This window comes from Dipodomys merriami, unplaced genomic scaffold (genome assembly GCF_024711535.1).
Source record: "Dipodomys merriami isolate MVZ:Mamm:240054 unplaced genomic scaffold, mDipMer1.0.p SCAF_52, whole genome shotgun sequence".
In the NCBI taxonomy this organism is placed as follows: Eukaryota; Metazoa; Chordata; class Mammalia; order Rodentia; family Heteromyidae; genus Dipodomys; species Dipodomys merriami.
Genome location: NW_027206091.1, coordinates 8,675,949 through 8,698,414, shown reverse-complemented (window position 1 = coordinate 8,698,414; position 22,466 = coordinate 8,675,949). Strand labels below are relative to the sequence as shown.

Here is a 22,466-nt window from a genome sequence, read left to right as displayed (position 1 = left end):
TGTGGGCTTGCACACTGTCCCAGAGGTCCTAGGCTTTGAACTTCAGGCCTAGATGCTGTCCCTGAGCTTTGGTGCTGAAGGCTGGCAGTCAATCACTGGCACAGCTGCACTTCAAGCTTTTTGGCAGTTCATTGGAGATAAGCGTCTCATGGACTTTCCTACTTGGATTGGCTTTAAACCATGATTCTCAGATCTCAACCTCTTGAGTAGCTGGCATTACAGGAGTGAGCCACCAACATCTGGTTCTTAGTGACATTTTGAACTAGGTTCTCTTGAAGATCCTGGACCTAAATGGAGTATTTAAAGTTCTCTTTGGGGTTTTCTTGTAAGTCTAGAGCTCTCTGCATGAATAAATACCATACAGAAAGGCTTGTCACTACATCTTACTTTTATTTCCCCCTTCCTTGTCCTGTTCATTTTCCTTTCTCTCAAATTGTTACCATAGTTAATCTGAGTGTTCTCACAGTGTACAATAAACTTGCTTACATTTAACTGTCTTGAGTTTGGTGTTTACTTTATTGAGGGGGGAGGGAGAAGGAAGATGGAAATGCAGGAGAAATGGATTAGGGACTACCTTTTGGTAACATCAGTGACAGAAAACAAAAGGAAAATAAAGCGACAACAGAACAATGGACCAAAATACTAGAGTTTGGTGTAGACAGACTTCACAGCAAGAAGCGTTTTATTAACCAGAAAGCTTTTTTCCAAAATCTAGGACAGGACATTTTTTTTCTCCTCCTGACTAAAACATCAGGAGGGTGTTTGCAGATGAACTTACCTGAAGGAGACCCCAGGGAAAAAAAGGGAGAGTGTCAATTCTTAGCATGATAGTGAGAATTTGAGAGGGAGGAAGAGGAGGAGGAGGAGAAGGAGGTGGTTAGATGGACCCAGGGCAATGGGAAGCTTCTTTATTGGCCCAGCCAGGGGTGATCAGCGGGACACCAGACAGAAATTATATATTGGGGGGATGTTGCCAAGGCCTGAAATTCTGGGGGTGATATCAATGTCCTCAGGTGGCACCAGTGAGCATAAGGAGAAGTTCTGAAGGATGGAGGTGAAGTAGAGGAAGAGTTCCATGGGTGCCAGGGCCTCCCCAACACACATCCACTTTCCTGCAGGAACAGAAGAGGTGGGAGGGAGGAATAGGGTCTAGGGATTTTTTTTTCTTTTCTTCTGGTGCCAGTCTCTGGGCTTAAACTCAGGACCTGGGCATTGTCCCAGAGCTTGTTCTTTTTCCCCTCAAGGCTAATATTCTACCCCTTGAAGAAGAGTGATAAAGTACTAGCACTCTACTGCTTCTGGCTTTTTGGTGTATCATTGGAAATAAGAGTATCATGGACTTTTTTGCCTGGACTGACTTTGTACTGTGATCCTCAGGTCTTAGCCTCCTGAGTAGCTAGGGCACCAGGTGTGAGCCACCAGTGCCCATGTTAAATGTTTCTTTTCTTTTCCTTCTTTCCTTCCTTCCTTCCTTCCTTCCTTCTTTCCTTCCTTCCTCCCTCTCTCCCTCCCTCCTTCCCCCTCTCCTCCCTCCTTCCTTCCTTCCTTCCTTCCTTCCTTCCTTCCTTCCTTCCTTCTTTCCTTCCTTCCTTGTTGGTTGTGGGGCTTGAACTCTGGGCCTGAGCGCTGTTCCTCAGCTCTTCAGCTCAAGGCGAGTGCTTTACCATTTTCAGCCACAGTATAACTTCCAGTTTTCTGGTGGTTTGTTGTGTCTCATGGACTTTCTGCCTGTGTTGGCTTTGAACCATGATCCTCAGCTCTCAGCCTCCTGAGTAGCTAGGATGACAGGCATGAGCCACCGGTGTCTGTCGGGGTTGGGGACCTGGGTGGCAGGGAAAGTGAGTCTCTGTGATCACCTGGGCCGAGGGCATGCTCATCTCAATAAAAGTCTTGTCAATCATCTCCAGAAGGCTCAAGAACTGCTTGTCTTCATAGTTGAAGTGCTTTCCAAACACTACAGAACTGATGACGTTGGACACTGTGCAGCTCAGGAAGAAGGTGGGATCAATTGGGATGCCTGGGGGGGAGGAGGTGAGGCGGAGAGAGTGGAAATCATCTATGTTGGAGGTGATCATGAGCAATAATCATTTCATGAAAAAAGGCTTCACTCAGTGCCTGATGATGCAGAAGCACACTGAGGGCCGGGTATAGTGGTGCATAAGTATAGACCCAGAACTGGGGAGGCTGAGGATAATTGGGAGTATAAGACCAGCCCAGGCTACACAATGACACACCCTCATCACCAGAACTCTACATACAGATTTTGGGAGTCCATTGATGAAAGGGTCTGGATAAGTAGTTTCTAGGGTCTTTGATATTGATATTTTTTGGGTGGGTACTGAAGCTTGAACTCAGGGTGAACCGCAGCTCCACTAGTGGTTTTAATGGTTAATGAGAGATAAAGAGTCTCACAGACTTTCCTTTCTTTGAACCATGTTCTTCAAGAATTGAGCCTACTAGTAGCTAGAGTTGCAGGAATGAGCTACGGGTGCTTAGCACATGTTCACTTTTTAACATGGAACCTGGTGGAAACCTCAGGAAATCCTGGAGAGTTTCTATCTTCTGTCATTTCAAAGATTTCTGCCACCAAGGCCCATCTTTTTATGGTTGAACTCTCCCTCCATTGATATCCCATCACCTAGCAGCCCTCCCCATTGTGGGAGCATCTCCACCCCCATACCTTTGGTCTTCTGGAATTCCTCTAGTAAGTACCCGGCTTCTTCCTGAATCTGCTCTTCAATGCTCGTTCTCCATTGGCCATAACCAAACATGCAGAGGTGTCAGGATCAGCTTCCCTCTGCCCCATCCTGCTCTGTGGTCAACACTGTGGTAGTCAGGATGGAGACAAATTAGTGAAGGTCTCAACTCTGCTCTGGAGGAAACCTCCCCCAATTTTTCACTTAATTGGGGGGTGGGAGGACCACTAAGGTTACCTCTTATGTGGAAATAACCAGATTAGTGAGTTGTTTGGAAATGTAATGAAGTTATTTTGGCTGTTTGATGAATGGAAATATTTATGACTGGAATGTTAGGTGGGTGCATTGGATGGTTAGATGGTTAGATAGGTGGATGGATGGAGGGATGGATGATGGATAGATACATGTATGGATGCACTGGTAGGTAATGGAGAAATGGATGGATAAATGGATGAATGGATGGATGGATAAAAGAGTAATATATTTGTGAATGATGAGGAAGCTCATAAATGGATGGATGGAATGATAGACTGGTAGATGAGTGAAAAATAATTGAGAGGTTTATAAATAGTTGGTTGGAAATATTCTTATTGTTTAAATTAAGCAAACTTTTATTGAAACTTCCATTGTGGTACAGAAATACATTGCAACTGATTAAAGTTCAACACCAATGAAGAGAGAAATTATGGCACCAAAATTTTCCCTCCTCTACCATGCTAAGATAGATTTCTATTCAATCAACAGTTCTCATTTTCTAGGCTTTGCTCCACATAAACTTGTGCAAGTTTTCAACATTAGAACTCTTAATTATGTTAGGAAAAGAAAGACCTCAAGCCCAAAATGTCATCACAATTTCCTGGAAGACTGTTCAAGAACAAAATTCTACCAACAGAGCAAGTCTAAGAAGATAGACATAATCCCTTGTATTTTATCTGACCATACTGGAACCAAATGAGTTCTCAATAACAAGGCATACAGTAGGAAAAACACATGGAAAATAAACAGCACATTGCTGAGCAACATATGGGTCACAGAAGAAATGAAAAAGTTCCTACAATTCAATGAAAATGAAGACACAGCACAAAGAAACCTATGGGAAAGCATTCCTGAGGGGCAAGCTTATTGCTCTCAGTGTGCACATCAAGAAAACAGGGACAGACCAAATAAACAATCTCATGATGCAACTAAAACTGCTAGAGACACAAGAAAAAGTGGAACCTAAAGTTGCTAGATGGAGCGAGATAACCAGAACAAGAACTGAAATTAATGAAGTAGAGACTAAGAAAACTATAAATAAAATTAATAAAACCAAAAGCTGTTTTTTGACAAAACTCAATAAAATTGGCAAGATAAACTAAAAAAAGAAGAGAGGAGTCCCAAATTAATAAGATCAAAGATGCCACAGGAAAATTGAAACAAACATCCAAGACATCCAAACAATTATAAAGAAATATTTCCAGACGCTACACTCAGAAAGGAAGGAAAACCTAGCAGAAATTGATGGATTCCTAGAGAAATACAAATTGCCCACACTGAACGAACAACAAATAACTCAATTAAATACACCAATAACCTTAGAAGCCTTCCAACAAGGAAAAGCCCAGGACGAAATGAATTCACCATGGAATTCTGTAAGATCTTTAAGGAAGAATTAATACCCATACTCCTCAAGCTCTTCAGAGAAATAGAAGCAGAGGGAGTAATCCCAAACTCATTCTATGAAGCCAATATCACACTCATCCCCAAACCAAGCAAAGACCTAACAAAAAAAGAGAACTACACACCAATCTCTTTAATGAACACAGATGCAAAACTCCTCAATAAAATTCTAGCCAACAGAATCCAGAAACATATAAAAAATCATACATTATGACCATGTAGGCTTCATCCCAGAGATGCGGGGATGGTTTAACATACATAAGTCAATAAGGGTAATCCATCACATCAACAGATCCAAGGTCAAGAACCACATGATTATCCCCATTGATGCAGCAAAGGCTTTTGATAAAATACAACATTCATTCATGTTAAAAGCTCTGGAAAAAATTGGAATAGAAGAACATTCCTTAAAACAATAAAAGCCTTATATGACAGACCAACAGCCAATATCATACTTAATGGGGAAAAACTACAACCAATTCCCCTAAAAACAGGAACAAGGCAAGGATACCCACTCTCCCCACTCCTATTCAATATAGTTCTGGAATTCTTAGCCAGAGCAATAAGGCAGGAAAAAGACATTAAAGGGTTCTACATAGGGGAGGAAGAAGTTAAACTACCTCTTTTTGCAGATGACATAATTTTATACCTTAACAATCCAAAAAGCTCCATCCCCAAACTTTTAGAGCTTATAAACTACTTCGGCAAAGTAGCAAGATACAAAATTAACCCACAAAAATCAGTCACCATTTTGTACACTAACAATGTGCAAGCAGAAGGGGAAATCAAGGAAACAACCCCATTCATAATAACCTCAAAAAATAAAGTATCTAGGAATTAACCTAACCAAAGATGTAAAGGATGTATTTCATGAAAACTATAAAAGCCTAAAAAAAGGAATCATAGCGGATACCAGGAAATGGAAAGATCTCCCGTGTTCTTGGATAGGCAGAATTAACAGTGAAAATGGCTATACTGCCAAAATTGATATACACATGCAAAGCAATTCCCATTAAAATCCCAAAGATGTACTTTACTGAAATAGAAAAAACAGTCCAAAAGTACATATGGAACAACAAAAGACCTAGAATAGTCAAAGCAATTCTAAGCAAAAGAAACAACACAGGGATCAAGATACCGGATGTCAAGCTCTACTATAGAGCCATAATAACAAAGACAGCTTGGTACTGGTACAAAAAGAGACCTGAAGACCAATGGAACTGACTAGAGGACCCAGAAATAAGGCCACATATATAGTCGGTTGATATTTGACAAAGGAGCCAAAGACATACAGAGGAAGAATCATAGCCTCTTCAACTATTGGTGCTGGGAAAACTGGGTGGCCACATGCAGAAAACTGAAAGTGGACCTTGCCTATCACCATGCACTAACATTAACTCAAAATGGATTAAAGACCTTAACATCAAACCTGACACTCTGAAACTACTGCAGGACAGAGTAGGAGAGACACTTGAACTTATAGGCATAGACAGGAACTTCCTGAACAGAGTCCCAGGGTCCCAACAAATCTGGAGAGAGACTCCACAAATGGGATTACCTTAAAATAAAATGTTTCTGTACAGACAAAAAAATAGCAACCAAACTAGAAAGACAGCCAACTATACCAGCAGTACATCAGACAAGGGTCTAATACCCACTGTATACAGGGAACTCAAGGAACTAACCCCTCACAAATCTAACAAACCAATCATGAAATGGGAAAGGGAACTAAAGAGAGACTTCTCAGAAGAAGAGATAAAAATGGCAAAGGAACATATGAGGAAATGTTCATCATCCCTGGCTGTAAAGGAAATGCAAATAAAAACAACACTGAGATACCACCTTACCCCAGTCAGGATGGCCCACATCCTAAAGTCAGCCAACAAAAATGTTGGAGGGGATGCGGAGAAAGAGGAACCCTACTGCATTGCTGGTAAGAATGTATACTAACACAACCACTTTGGAAAACAGTCTGGAGATACCTCAGAAAGCTAAATATAGACTTCCGCTATGACTCAGCTATACCACACCTAGACATCTACCCTGAGCAACAAGAACCAGTATACAAAGACACATGCACCTCCATGTTTATTGCAGCACTGCTCACAATAGCCAAGATTTGCAAACAGCCCAGATACCCCACTACTGATGATTGGTCCAAAAATTGTGGTACCTATATACAATGGAATATTTTGCAGCCATTAGAAAGGACAAAATAATGGCATTTGCAGGGAAATGGATGGAACTAGAGCAGATTATTGAGCAAAGCAAGCCAAGAACAAAGAGACAAACAGCACGTGGTCTCCCTGATATGTGGATGCTAAAGCCAAAATACAAGAAGATATGGCAAACAGGACTCAAGAAACAAAGGGCAGCCACCCATTCTGTCATATCATTGCTAAATGACTTCATGTTCTTGACCATACATATGGTGGATATATGCACGCAACAGTGGGAAGCCTAGAGGAGGAAAAGAATAAGCGGGAACAGCCCACACTAAGCAAAAGGAAAGAAATGTAAACATCACCTGATGTGAAAAAATAACTTGTATTGTCAAAACTCATAGAATTCACCAACTGTATAGACCATGACAATGACAATTTGTCTTGTGAAAGCTAAAATATGTTTGTGACTCTAACTAAGTATCACTATTCCACAATACTGTGAAATATGTGAAATTTATGTAATCACCTCATCTCAATTGAAGAAAAAAATGAGAGAAGGGATGAGTTAAGAGAGATGGGTGACAATGTTGTCAGACACTTTGTACTCATATACTGTTTGTAGAATGGGAACTTCTTTGTACAACTACTTAAAGATAATAAAAATCCTGCCACACAGTTGTCTGACTAACTTGACTTCTCATTCTGGACATTATTCATCCTGTGACTGCCATGGTGAAAAGACCATACAGGAACAGGAAGAATCCACCTCTCATGTGTATTACAGAACCACAGAATTTTAAGCCACAAGATGAAAAAAGCCACTGATTCTGCTCTGAACTCAAGTTTATAGCAGTGATTATTAATGAAAATTAGTGGCAATAGCTGCTCAAAGTATAAGGTAAATGATCCAAACTGAACACATCATCTTTATGCTATGTCCTTGCTTACATGCTCAGTGATAAGTTCTTTTTTTTATACCACTACTTAGGACAAGTTAGTATATTCCATTAGAAGCTAATCTAATTTACTCACGAGTAGAACATAGTTAGATTATTTACAGAATACTCTGAACATCTATAATTTTGTATGGGTTCTTGCTGGAAATGATTCAAAAGAGTTTGGATACATTCAACTTTGCTATGCCAATAAAGGAGGCAAAATTCTGACGCCCTTGAAAGAAAATTAAACTCAGGGATCATCTCCAAGCTTTCCCACGTGGGGAATGAGATTCGTATATAACCCACAGTGTAACAGTGTATTGTTTATTTGAGGGGCAGAGGGAAAAGTCCTCCTGGTAAGGGAAGACACCAGTTACAAGAGTACAAATGCAAGAACAACGATTAAAATAGTCATACAAGAAGAGAGAACTAGAATCATTCTACAGGAAACAACTTGTGGAAGAAAAAAAGTGTAACTGCTGTTGCAAAAAAACATCTGTATGAAGTAGAAACTCGTATCAGTAACTTTAGTAGAGAACATGTTCTAGAAAGTGGAGGTTACTGGATGTAAAATTCTGGCAGCAATTTAATAGAACAGTCCCAGATGGTTAGACTGAGGCCATCACCTAAGGACAATGAAAGCATTGTCTGGAGAGTTTTGGATGATACTTGCAGAACTTTTATACTGTGCATAAACCAAATTGAATTGTTTTCATAAGTGTTGTAACGTTTCTTATAGTAACAGTTATGTTCTACATGCACTTCAATTTCACAGCAAGAGTGGCATAGAATACCTAAACACAGAAGAGAGCATTCATGCAAGATATCTAACTCATTGATACAATGATGCATACACTTCAAAATGATTACACTATCATTACATCTAGGGCTTTCTCCAACTACAAAGTGGTGGTTATGGAACACAAGGCCCCCGTATCAACATCTAGAAAGCATTCGCCACCATCTATGTGTCATCTTGTTTTATTCTTGTAATTTTTCTTCATTTTTCTTAATCAACACTGTTGTTGTTGTTGCTCCTTAGCAAAACTGGTACGAAAAATGGAATTATAATCATTGAACGTAGCACTTTGGCAATCAAGACGTTTGAAGCCTTCCATATTCTGAGGCCAAGAAAGCACTGTGTGACAATTAGAACTCTGATTAACAAACAAGGTGGTCACAAATTTTCCTGGCTTGAAGACTTCTACAATGTTCCCGATCAGGTTGTCATAGGAAGTCTGCATTAAAGTTTGTGTCAAAGCTAACCTAAGAAAATTCTGATTCTGGAGCGATGGGAATAGTCCAATAAGTTCCATCTGAGTTCATTGCATTCATTGAATGCCCACAAGGCTTGAACAGTGTGGCATCAATGACAGAACCTGGTATCAGGTCATGAATTCCACTCTCACACGAGTGACATCCTTTGCAGTAACACCATCTTTCATACAGAACTGGTCCATAACTGCTGGGTCAAGCTCACTCATTAAAATTAACAGGGTTTTATTCTGGCTGACTGATTACTTGACTCTCTGGGAAATCCAAAGCATACAAGTACCAACAGTCAGAATTCACCCGTCCCATACAATATGCTGCTCCATTTGGGAAAATTGCATTAAGAAACTCTATTTTTCCCCCTGAAATTCCAGTGTGGGTATCCTTGGTGGGACAGCTTTATGAAATTCTTAGGAGAATAAAAGAAGCTTTGAATTGAGTCGAACCCACTGCAAGCTTCAATAGTGGAACCAGTGCTTTCAGCAAGAGGGTGGTACCCCATATCTTCAAACTGAACCGTCTCTTGGAGACAAACACAGTACTTTCACTGAATCCGTATGCTTCCTTCTTGTCAGTTTTTGTCACACTTATGATTGAACATTGTACATCCTTCAAAAGTACTTCCTATTCAGATTTTGGGGTAGTGCAAAGATCCCCAGATCCTTGGTTTGCATCGGGCTGATGTCAGAAGAACCAAACCTCCAGCAGCTTCTGGGTCCCTTTGAAAAACAATGCTCAGCTACCATCACTGTGAGACTAGAGAACAACCAATGACCACAGCAAATCAACTCAGTTAAATCTCTTCTCCCGCCGCTGCTGTGGATGATCCCAGCTGTTAGCAAAGTCCAGGTTCCTTTTTTTTTTTGCTATAATTTTATATTAACTTTTTAAAAAAGGATTAATACAATTCTTCCGGCCTGTGTGTGTGTGTGTGTGTGTGTGTGTGTGTGTGTGTGTGTGTGTGTGTGTGTGTGTGTGTGAAAGTTGAATGTGAGTCCGTTGGAAATAGAGGCAAATACAGTTCCGTCTCTTATACTCTACTACTTCCCTGTTAGAGAGAGTAGAGCGAGCACTAGCTAATGTCGCCAGCCATATGGTATTGGAAAGATTCTTCTTTATTAGAAGACTTGCTAATAAATGTATTTTTGAGAGATTTATAGAGCAATAGATAGGCGGGGGGAAATACAGGACCAACAGGTAGATGAGAGATGGAACAAGGTGAACTTGATTGCGATGGAAGAACACAGACTGTTGGATGCCAGAGGTACACTAGAAAAGAACCTTGTGGAACCTGTTGTGTTTATACACTTGTATGCAGAGGAAGACAAAAATAATGTTGGCAAGGCCACATGCTGATGGGTCATGCCTGGGATCCTTGCTACTGAGGGGGTAAAAAAAGCTCAGGGGCATTGTCCTGCATTTAATCCCCAGCCAGGGCTCACCCTCCCCCACCCCAAGATTACTAGTAACTCCAAAAGTGGAATGCCACTTGCTGTGTGGCATTACCTGCTCTCTCTCATCACCTGTAGTTTTTTCTTTGTGCCAATCCTGGGCCTTGAGCTCAGGGCCTGGGCAATTGTCCCTGAGCTTCTTTTGCTCAAGGCTAGCACTCTACAACTTGAGCCACAGCATCACTTCCGGCTTTTTCTGTTTATGTGGTGCTGAAGAATCGAACCTAGGGTTTCATGCATAGGAGGCAAGCACTCTACTACTGAGCCACCTTCCCAGCCCAACTACCAACTTTCATATCAGCAAATTAGCCTAATTTTGATAGTTTTCTTAAAGGACTCAAAACAAGGAATCCTTGAATTCCTGCTCTTCTCAAAGAACATGGAACATACCAAATGCACTGTGATCATTTTCTTTCTCCTTTTTTCCTTCCTTCCTTCCTCCCTTCCTTCCTTTCTTCTTTCCTTCCTTCCTTCCTTCCTTCTTTCTTGCCTGCCTGCCTTCTGTACTTCCACTCTCTCTTTGCTTTTCTCTCCTTCCTTCTCTCTCTCCTTCCTTCCCTCCCTCCCTCCTTCCTTCTTTCCTTCCTTCCTTCCTTCCTTCCTTCCTATTGTATTTTTTTTGTGATTGTGGAGTCTGCCCACTTTGGAGAGCACAGAATGAGGGCAGGTCTTCAAGTGATTGACAAAGGTCCCACTCAGTCTCTAACCAAGACACCCAACCTCTCTTACTCAGAAAAAGTACATGGCCACTAGAAGAACCTTGAGAAGCTCTGGAGACCTCCCCCTTCTTCAGGACCCACAAGGTGCAAGTCTCTAGACACCATGGGTGTACATGAGGGTGGTGAGCCAGGCAGCATGTGGGGACAGTGGACAGTGATAAAAGGGAGGCCCTGCTGGGTGCCGATGGCTCACGCCTGCCATCCTAGCTACTAAAGAGGCTGAGATCTGAGGATCATGGTTCCAATCCAGCCTGGGCAGAAAAATCCCCATCAGACTCTTTTCTCTAATTAACCACTCAAAAACTCAGAAGTGAAGCTGTGGCTCAAGGGGTAGAACATTAGCCTAGAGCACAAAGAGGCTCAGAGACACTGCCCAAGTCCTGAGTTCAAGCCCCACAGCCAACATAAATAAATAAATAAACAAATACATAAATAAATAGAGTCTCAGTGGGCTTTTTCTGCACTGGCTGGCTTCACACTGTGATTCTCAGATCTCAGCCTCTTGAGTAGCTAGGATTGCCCGCATGAGCATCCAGCATCTGGCTCAATCAGTATTATTTTATCTGATCAGAAGCATGCAGACATTTCACCTTTGTGTTCCTCCTTGGTCTCACTGTGAGTGCATGCATGGAGTCCTGCATCATTTATTATGTGCCCGTGTCTTTGAAGTATAGCTTCGGCATTGTAACCACTTTTCTTTGGTGGTGTTTGATCATGGTTGTAACTTACCATAGCTTTGGAAGTTCTGCTCTATGGTTGCTATTTCTCCATGGCCACTGAAATCATCTGCTTGATCTACCAGCGCCTCCTTCACTGTGTCATGTCTGCATAAATAACCACTGTCCAGGGACCCAAGTACACATTGAACAAATTGCCATATTTCTCCTGGAGCTGGGAGGGAAGGAATGCATGGAGGAGGTGAGGGCTGAAGTAGGTCATAAGGACAAGTCAAGGAGTTGATGGAGGGCTGAGGGATTTCAGAGGAATGCAATAACAGATAAAGATACATCTTAGATTTGAAAGGACTAATGGACAGTCTTTCCTTTTGTGACCCTGGGGTGGGGACCCACACCAGATAACCAAAGATGAAAGTCCTTGGCAGCTGGTGGGTCAAGCCTGTCATCCTAGCTACTCAGGAGGCTGAGATCTGAGGATCATGGTTCAAACCAGCCTAAGCAGGAAGGTCTGTGAAACTCTGATCTCCAGTGAACCACCAAAAAGCCAGAAATAGATCTGCGGTTCAAGTGGTAGAGCACCAACCTTGAGCACAAAAGCTCGGAAACATCATCCACCCAGGCCCTTAGTTAAAGCCCCAAGACTCTCTCTCCCTCCCTCCCTTCCTCTCTCTCTCTCTCTCTCTCTCTCTCTCTCTCTCTCTCTCTCTCTCTCTCTCTCTCATACACACACATACATACACACATATATAAACACACATACACACATACCTATACACACGATGAATGTTCTAGTTTCCTTATATGTAAAGTGATGGATGTGTGTTAGAGAAGCTCAGATCCATGCTTTCCTCTATAAAATGTTAACTTTCTAACCATGTGTTTGCTGTGTGTGTGTGCATGCTTTATGTGTGTGTGTCTGTGTGTGTGTGTGTGTGTGTCTGAGAGAGAGAGAGAGAATGAGAATACTGAGAGTTGAACTCAAGGCCTGGGCACTGCCTCTTAGGTAGCACTCTAACACTCTGGCTTTTTTGTCATATTTGCTAGTGAATTGGAGATAAGAGTCTCACAGACTTTCTTGCTCAGGCTAGCTTTGAACCAGGATCCTCAGATCTCAGGTTCCTGAGTACTTAGGATTACAGGCATGAATCACTGGCACCCATGCTAACTTTCTAGAATCATGAGATACTGACCCTCTAACTTGTAAAATAATCTGACCACAAGAGCCCTTGTCTTCCAAACTCCTGACTTTAGGCAGAGATGTGCACCGATGCACAAGGAATGTAAGTTCTGATGAAGTTTCTGATTCTGGGATTGTTTTCCACATTCTAAGATGGCCAACCAAGTGTGTTCACTATGTGTGCTTTCGGCCTGAGCACCTGGCCGTGGGGTTCATGGCTTCCTCTCCTGTGGGGGAGGCCCACAGACTCACCTTCATGAAAGAGTGAAAAAAGGCATCGTTGCCTGCAGCATGTTCTCCAGGAAAGGAATTGGGGTGGGGCCTGTGGGGCAACTTGTTGTTTTGTTGATTTGTTTCCAAGATTTGAGGATGAACAGACAAGAGACACTGAAGGCCAGAAACACGGTCAAGGCCCCTCAAGTTCCATCATGCCACACGGAGAAAGAGGTTTGCTCCTCGGCTTCAGGTCCTTCCTAAATAGTTTCTGGGAGCTTAAACTGAAATCTAAATATCCTGAAACTCAGGTGTGCTGGGTGTAATGCCATCAGAGGAACAGATTCCTTGGCAGGGGATTTATGTAACTTATAATCTCCTCCTGAGTACAAATAGATTCAATTCACCTTTGGGAAAATCTCTGGGGAGGGGTCTTCTTTCTTCCTATTACCTTTTACTGCTTTTTTTCTTTTTTTTAATTGTCAGTCGTGGGTCTTGAACTCAGGGCCTGGGCACTGTCTCTGAGTGCTTTTGCTCAAGGCTAGTGCTCTACCACTTTGAGCCCCAGTACCACTTCTGGTTTTCTGGAGGTTCATTGGAGATAAGAGTCTCATGGAGACTTTCCTTCTGGGGCTGGCTTTGAACTGCCATCCTCAGATCTCAGCCTCCTGAGTAGTTAGGGTCACAGGCATGAGCCACCAGTGCCTGGTTTTTCTTCCTGTGTTGAATTCCCCAGTTCTTCTCATCCCCTGGTTCAAAATTCCATGTAGATGGAAGATAGTTGAGAATCTTTGTTGAGTTTAGGACTCAAGACAAAGTAGGTTCTCAGGTTTAGCTTTTCCTCACTGGGAAGTGTCTATCCTTTTGGGTCTCAGTTTCCTGTCTGTCAAGTAGGGCAGCCATTCCATTGGAAAGAGACAGAGAGAGAGGGAGAGAGAGAGAGAGAGAGAGAGAGAGAGAGAGAGAGAGAGAGAGAGAGAGAGAGAGAGAGAGAGAGAGAGAGAGTATGCGCGCACACACTCAGACTGCAGTACTGCTCTTGCTTGACATTTCTATTCACAGCTGCTGTTCTACCACTTCAGTTCTCCAGCCCACTGGGGGTTTTTCCTGATTAATTAGAGATTTGAGTTTCATAGGAACTTTTTTGCCCAGGCTGGCTTCAAACCATGATCCTCAGATCTTAGTTTCCTGAGTAGCTAGGATGACAGGTGTGAGCCTCCAGTGCCCAGATCCCAATTCTTAATTTTGACAAGAAGCCAAAGGGAAAAGAATAATCTCTTCAAGAAACTCTTGGAGCCAGGCAGAAGTCTAGCTGTGGCTCAAGTGGTAGAGCACCAACCTTGAGTGAGAAAGCTCAGGGACAGTGCTCAGGCTCTGAATTCAAGCCCCCTGTCCTGGCAAACACACGCACGCACACATACACACACACACACACACACACACACGCACACACACACACACACACACATGCACACATGCATACACAAAGTCCAATTTCCTTGCCTCTCAAAGTTGTACCATATATAAAAGAAGAAGAAATAAGTGTGAAAACAGGTACTTGTCACAGGGATTTCCCAGTTACTTGCTTAGCTCCTGGCCCAACACCTAAAGGGACCCAGAAAGTTGGGTCCCTTTTGTCTGTCTCAGCCCTGCAAAATTGTTGCTGCATCAGGCAGAGCATTGCCAAAGCTTTGATAAATATAGGAAATTCACCTGAGCTATTTGGCAAGAACATCAGTCAGGCTGCTGCTGAGCACAAACATGCCAGGGACAGAGAGAGCATGGATCAGCCTCCAGGGACCTCAAAGAAAAGCACACAGTTCCAAAACACTTGGACCCAGTGTCGACACTAACATTACACGTGTCTTCCAGTTTGGCAAATGTTCATACACAAGGTCTGAAACTAACCTAAATTTTTGTTTTGGGGTTCTCTTTTCTATATCGTGCAAGAATTGATTGGTGACTTTTCTTTCCCCTACAAGGAAACACCATAAGAAATCACAAAGGGAATTTCTCATGAAAAAACAACAACAACAGTACAACAGTGCTTACACCTGTTATACTAGCAACTCAGGAGCAGAGATCTGAGGATTGAGGTTCAAATCCAGTGTAGGCAGGAAAGTCCATGAGACTCTTACCTCCAATGAACTATTCAAAAGCCAAAAGTGGAGCTGAAGTTGAAGGCTCAAGTGCTAGAGTGCCAACCTTGAGTGGACAAAATTAAAGGACCGTGCCCAGGCCTGAACTCAAGCCTCAGTACCAGCACACAGACAAAAAAAGCATATGTTGAAGCTCTGTTGAACAACTGATATTCATATGAATTAATGTTGTTTGGGGGGCACCTGTAGGAACTTGTGGGTGAGGCTTGGTGAACAGAGAGAGGGAGTGAAGGAGGGCAGATCATGCACATACAATGGAGCCTAGCTTGTGGATCCAGGCTGCAGGGTAAAGCTGGGTACAGATTTCCAGTTGAAGGAGAAAGGCGAGTCTGCAGATTGAGTTCCAAGCAGAAGCAACAGCTCTCATTCAAAGTCTGCATGCATGGCTGAGCGCAATCAGACCGTGCAGCTCCAAGCCTGGTTATGGCCTTTGACAGGAGCCAAGTCCCAGGCTGCTTTATGCAATTTATGGAGGAGTTTCCATACTTCTTTCTTTATTTTATTTATATTTTTATTATTTTATTATTTTATTTTATTTTATTTTATTTTTGTCAGTTACGGGGCTTGAACTCTGGGCTGGCTACTGTCCCTAAGCTCTTCAACTCAAGGTGAACATGCTACCCTTAAGCCACAGCTCCTCTTCTGGTTTTCCGGTGGTTTATTGGAGATAAATATTTCTCGGACTTTCCTTACCAGGCTGTCTTTGAACTATGATCCTCAGCTGTCAACCTCCTGAGTACACAGGATTACAGGTTTGAGCCACCAGCCGCTGACCCTATTTTTATTTTTTATTTGGTCATGGGGCTTGAATTCTGCCTGGGCACTCTCTGACCTCTTTGGGCTAATGGCTAGTGCTCTCCCACTCAGAGTTATAGCTCTTCTTCTGGTTTTTGAGTGGTTCATTGGAGTAAAGATTCTCATGGGAGAGACTTTTCTGCCCAGGCTGGCTTTGAACTGTGATCCTCAGATCTCAGCCTCCTGAGTAGCTAGGATTACAGGAGTGAGCCACTGGTGCTCATTCTGGCTTGTTTATTTATTTTGAATTCATACATCTTGGGGGCTTGAACTCAGAAGAGTCTGGGTGCTGTCCCTTTAGCTTCCCTCCACCCACCCCCACCTACTTCCCTCTTACCTATAGAGCAACAGGCCCACTTCCAGAATTTTGGTGGTTCACTAGAGATCAGTCAGTCTCTTGGGTTTTCTGCCTAGGTTGGCTTTCAACTGAGATCCTCAGGTCTCAGCCTCATGAGGAGAGGGTATTACAGGCATGAGCACTGTTACCCTGCTACATTCCATGTTCTTAGCTAACACACCTGATCACCCAGCCTTGCTTGTTTTTCTTTATGAAACATCAGAAAATAGGCCTGATTAAACTCTGAATAAAAACATAAAAATGGGGGAAAACCCCAAACACCTCCTCCACTTTCCTAAACTCATGTGAGAGTAGAGAAGAAAAAGTAGGCAGATACTACAAGAGTTGGGAGATGAGGACTTCTCATTTATTGTTAATATAATTTTGTTGATATTATGAAGGTGTTGTACAGGGGGTCCCCTTTCCATAAGTCAGGTAATGACTATATTTGTTGTTTGGGACAATGTCACTCTTCCTTTGCTTTCCCCCAGATTCCCGTTCCCCAGTCCCTACCCCACAAATTGCACAGTTCATTTTCTACGTAGTGTCTACTGAGTAAAATAAAACCCATCCCTGGCTTTCTTTTCTATTTTTGTTACTTTATTGCTTATAGTTCTTGGGGGGAAAATCCTTGTAAACCTGAAAGTGAAGATTCCAGAATTTTAGAACAGATCTTAGGGGTTGGGGATTTGGCTCAGTGGAAGAGCACTGACTGACAAGTGAAAAGACCCTGAGTTCAGTCCTCAGTGCTGGAAAAAAAAAAGATTTTCAAAAGTTTCTTAAGGTTGGGCATCAGTGGCTCATGCCTATAATGAAAGCTACTGGGGAGGCTGAGATCTGAGGATCATGGCTCAAAGCCAGCCAGGCAAGAAAATTTGTTGAGATCCTTATCTATCAAGTTAGAAGTGTAGCTGTGGTTCTAGTGGTAGAGCATCAGTCTTGAACACAAAAATTCTGGGTCAGTGCCAAGCCCCTAGTTCAAGCCCCAGATTCAGTGCACGCATGCATGCAAGTGTCTCTTAAAAGGAAAGAGATTTAATCTTCCACCCACTGTTTATGTTCTCTGCAATCTTAACCAAAGATCCAGTCAATCAGGTAGTGCCAGGCCAGGCCAGGTCTGGCCAGGGAAGAGGAAGGTGAGGCTGGAGATTAAGAGGTTGTGACCAGAATGTTGAAAATATTTGTTTCTGAGCATTTGGGTGGGGTGCTTTCTTTCTGAGAGTTTGGAGCTGGGGGTAGGGTGGGTGAAATGTCACGAAGGAGAAAACCAAGGAAGAGAAGAAAGTTGGTGTCTTTTGTTTTGTTTTGTTTTTTCCTCTGTCTAGTTGTTTGGATAACTAATACATGTAGCTACCAGAATGGTTCCTGCCCAGAAATGAGAAGAACTAGAGTGGAAACAAAGAGAAAGAAGTTTATTAATTTGTTTTTAGTTGGTCCTGGGGCTTGAACTCATGGCTTCAGTGCTATCCTGGAGCTCTTTTGCTTAAAGCTAGTGCTCTATCACTTTGAGCCACAGCTCTACTTCTGGTTTTTGAATGATTAATTGTAGATAAGAGTCTCATGGGGGAGACTTCTCTGCCGGGGCTGGTTTTGAAACAGGATCCTCAGATCTCAGACCCCTGAGTAGCTAGGATTCCAGGTGTGAGTGTATTACTGGATTACAAGTGCCCCGCAGAGAAAGAAGTTTAATGAAAGAGAGGGACAAAAGAAACAGACTCCAGGGAGAAAGATTTTTTTTTAATTTGGAGTATTGATTGAGGAACAAAACAATATAGGATGTGAAACAATAATATTTTGTGTTATCAATTGAGCTAAATGAAGCAAATTAGCATATATATATATATATATATATATATATATATATATATATATATATATGTGCATGACCTCATATAAAGGACATGCACCTCCAAGGCCTTCACAGAAATGCATACAATGTCAAAACACTTGGAAGCAGTGTCAACACCAACATTACACGTGTCTTCCAGTTTGGCAAATGTTCACACACAAGGTCTGAAACTAACCTAAATTGATGTTTTGGGGTTCTCTTTTCCTTTTTGCGGGGGGGTCCAGTCGTGGGGCCTGAACTCTGGGCCTGAGCACTGTCCCTCAGCTCTTCAGCTCAAGGCTAGCGCTCTACCACTGGAGCCAAAGCACCACTTCTGGCTTTTTTCTTTTTGCTTATGTGGTGCTGAGGAATCAAACCCAGGGCCTCAGGCATGCAAGGCAAGCGCTCTACCACTGAGCCACCTGACCAGCCCTTGGGGTTCTCTTTTCTATACCGTGCAAGAATTGATTGGTGACTTTTCTTTCTCCTACAAGGAAACACCATAAGAAACCACAATGGGAATTTCTCATGCAAAACAACAAACAGACATCTGGCAGGCACCGGTGCTCACACCTGTCATCCTAGCAACTCAGGAGGCAGAGATCTGAGGATTGAGGTTCAAAGCCAGTCTAGGCAGGAAAATCTATGAGATTCTTTTTTTTTTTTCTTTTTTTTTTTGGTCCAGTCGTGGGGCCTGAACTCTGGGCCTGAGTGCTGTCCCTCAGCTCTTCAGCTCAAGGTTAGCGCTCTACCACTTGAGCCACAGCGCCACTTCTGGCTTTTTTTCTTTTTGCTTATGTGGTGCTCAGGAATTGAACCCAGGGCCTCATGCATGCAAGGCAAGCACTCTACCACTGAGCCACCTTCCCAGCCCCTCTATGAGATTCTTACTTCCAATGAACCACTGAAAAGCCAAAAGTGGAGCTGAAGTTGAAGGCTCAAGCCTTGAGTGGACAAAGCTAAAGGACAGTGCCCAGGCCCTGAGTTCAATCCTCAGTACCAGCACATAGACAAAAAAGAGCATATGTTGAAGCTCCTTTGAACAATGGATATTCATATGAATCAGTGTTGTTTTGGGGGCATCTGTAGGAACTTGTAGGTGAGGCTTGGTGAACAGAGAGAGGGAGTGAAGGAGGGCAGAACGTGCACATACAATGGAGCCTAGCTTGTGGATCCAGGCTGCAGGGTAAAGCTGGGTAGGGATTTCCAGTGGAAGGAGAAAGGCGAGTCTGGAGATTGAGTTCCAAGCAGAAGCAGCAGCTCTCATTCAAAGTCTGTGTGCATGGCTGAGCGCAATCAGACCGTGCAGCTCCAAGCCTGGTTATGGCCTTTGACAGGAGCCAAGCCCCCGGCAGCTTTATGCCATTTGCTGAGGCGTTTCCATCGCTTTTTATTACGTGTGTGTGTGTGTGTGTGTGTGTGTGTGTGTGTGTGTGTGTGTATTCTATTTATTTGGTCATGGGGCTTGAACTCAGGTCATGGGCACTGTCTCTGAGCTCTTTGTGCTGAAGGCTAATGCTTTACCACTCTGAGCCACAGCTCTACTTCTGGTTTTTTAGTAGTTCATTGGAGATAAGTGTCATGGGGTTGGAAGGGGGAGACTTTTATGCTCAAGCTGGCTTTGAACTGTGATCCATACAGATCTCAGCCACACAAGTAGCTAGGATTACAGCGGTGAGCCACTAATGCCTGGCTGAGAAAGAAATATAATGAAGGACAGACACAAAGGAAACAAACTCCAGAGAGAAAGGATTGTCCTCTTTTCCTTCCTTCTTCCCTCCCCCCTCCCTCCCTGCCCCCTTCTTTCTCTTTCTTTCTTTCTTTCTCTCTCTCTCTCTCTCTCTTTCTTTCTTTCTTTCTTTCTTTCTTTCTTTCTTTCTTTCTTTCTTTCTTTCTTTCCTTCCTTCTTTTTTGCCAATCCTGGGGCTTGATCTCAGGTGCAAGGTGCTGATCCTGAGCCTCTTGGTGCTCAAGTCCGGGGATCTACTACTTGAACCACAGTCCTGGTGGCTCCTGTCCATGCTCCCCCTATTCTGGATGGAAATTACACTGAAATGAGAATGGAGCCCCACCCCACCTCAGCAGCCCACAGATGATCCAAATAAGCCTTGATGCTCGCTCTTTTTGGGGTCTGCTCTAGGCAGACAGGCAATTGTTCATGGAAGTCATGAGCCAACATCCACGTCCTACCCAACCCCAGTTGCCAATCAAAGGCTCCACCAAGTCTGTGTTCTTCTAAAGCCTGTCTCCTAGGCCCAGAAGGAAGCAGATGGGCAGAGTTTGTGCATATGGGTGGAGCAAAGTTTCTGCCCCACCCATTCTGTGAGGTCCAGCATCAACCCCAGAGACCTCAGGCCAGCCTCAGAGCCCGGCACCTGGCCTTGGCCCAACACACACTTGAAACCACAGTTTCTACCCAGCCCGAAAGATTTCTGGATCCAAAGGTATTATATGCAGCCGTGAACTTTTCTTATGACCTGTCCCCTATCTTGTACTATTAATAAATATTAAACTAACTTTAAAAAGAAAAGAATAAAAGGAGCCCATTTAGCTGAGCACTGGTGGCTCACATCTTTAATCCTAGTTACTCAAGGGTTGCAGTTCGAAGCCAGCCTGGGCAAGAAAACCCCTGAAATTCTTATTTCTAATTAACCACCAAAGAGCTGGAGGTGGAGCTGTGGCTCAAGTAGTAGAGTGCTAGCCATAGGAACCAAAGCTAAAAGGATAGTGCCAAGGCCCTGAATTCAAGACCCAGCACAACTCTCTCTCTCTCTCTCTCTCTCTCTCTCTCTCTCTCTCTCTCTCTCTCTCTCTCTCTGTCTGTCTCTGTCTCTGTCTCTGTCTCTCTCTCTCTCTCTCTCTCTCTCTCACACACACACAGGCAGAAAGGTCAAAATATAGGGCATATCATTATGTATTACTGCACTAGAGTATCAAGCTTGATATTGTTTGTGTCATTTTCTTGAGTGTGTGCCATCCTAAGGCTTGAACTCAGGTCTGGGCATTGTCCCTGAGCTTTTGTACTAAAGGCTGGCATTCTACCACTTGAAACAGAGCTCCATCTTCTGCTTATTTGATGGTTCACTGGAGATAAGAGTCTCACAGACTTTCCTGCCCTAGCTGGCTTTGAACTACAAGCCTCAGATCTCAGCCTTCTCAGTGGCTAGGATGACAGGCATGAGGTCAACTGAGCAGTGCCCCTGCTCAATCTGATGTTGAAAAGCAAGCAATGGAACATCCAAAGATCTGGTTGTTCCTGGCTTGCATTCATCCACTCAATCTGCCAAACTCTGGCTAACTCTCTGGTTTGCCGTACCAATATTCTGCCAATGTAGCCAGGCGAAATGGAGGCAAATTCCATATCTTCCAGGTGTAACCTTTCTCCCTGCCAGGCCGTACCTTCATAAGGGCATTGTACATGTCTCCCGAGTCCAGCTGGAGGTAATTCCCAATGAGGGGCAGTGGGGTGGGGCCAGGAGGTGGCAGCTTCCAGAACTTCTGGTCCCAGACAGACATCAGCACCATGGCGCTCAGGCAGGCCAGGATGGCCGCCAGAAGCATGCCTGAGCCCAGCATGGTGGCGGTGGAGGCGACAGGCAGGGTGGCTGGGGCAGTGTGCGTTTAGGCTTTTGGGGGATAGAAGGGGAGGCCTTTGCTCCTATTTATTTAATGTGTCACTTTATCGCTCAATCTCATTCCCCTCCCCTACATTGCAACACCCACAGCCGGTAAGGACAGGGCACACACAGCTGGGCACACTCACAGCTTCCGGAGCTCCAGGCTGAATTCAGAGCTGGGGAGGGGAGATTTTCAAAGCTGTGTGGCTGATGACTGAGACAGGACTTGGAACCCCAGACTGAAGACAGGCCAAAGAGATAGGGATTTAGGAGATCCACAGTAGAATTGAAATCCTTAGATTTATTGGTGGTGAAGACAGGATGTATGGGTTGGGAATCTCTCTATAACAGAGTCAGGATCATGAAAATCATGGACCAGTGACACACACACATAATCCTTGCTACGCATTGTACTGAGATCTGGGGGTTGCAGTTGAAAGCCAGCCAGGTCAGGAAAGTCTGTGAGACTCTTCCCTTCCATAAACTACAAAAGAGTAGGAAGTGGAGCTGTGGTGGAACAGGTAAAGCACTAGCCTTGAGCAAAAAAGATTAGACAATGCACAGTCCCCGAATACAAGCCCCAGGATCAACATTTTAAAAAAAAATCTAGGAAGGAGATGCTAAGATTATAAATTATAGCTGTGATTGTAAGGATCTCTAGGTGAAATTCTTCCTTCCCCCTCCTATTTCTCTTCTTCCTCCTCTCCCTCGTCCTCCTCCTTCTTCTCTTACAAGACAAGCAGAGACCAAGCCCTCGTGGCTC

General features: G+C 43.5%; 2 pseudogenes; both read right to left on the bottom strand.

Annotated features, from left to right (window-relative positions):
- Nucleotides 1-21,662, bottom strand: part of LOC138811195 (cytochrome P450 2G1-like) — a 117,694-nt pseudogene extending 96,032 nt beyond the window's left edge.
- On the bottom strand, nt 8,472-11,005 carry LOC138811274 (S-adenosylmethionine decarboxylase proenzyme-like; annotated as a pseudogene).
- Nucleotides 21,663-22,466: the final 804 nt, after the last annotated feature.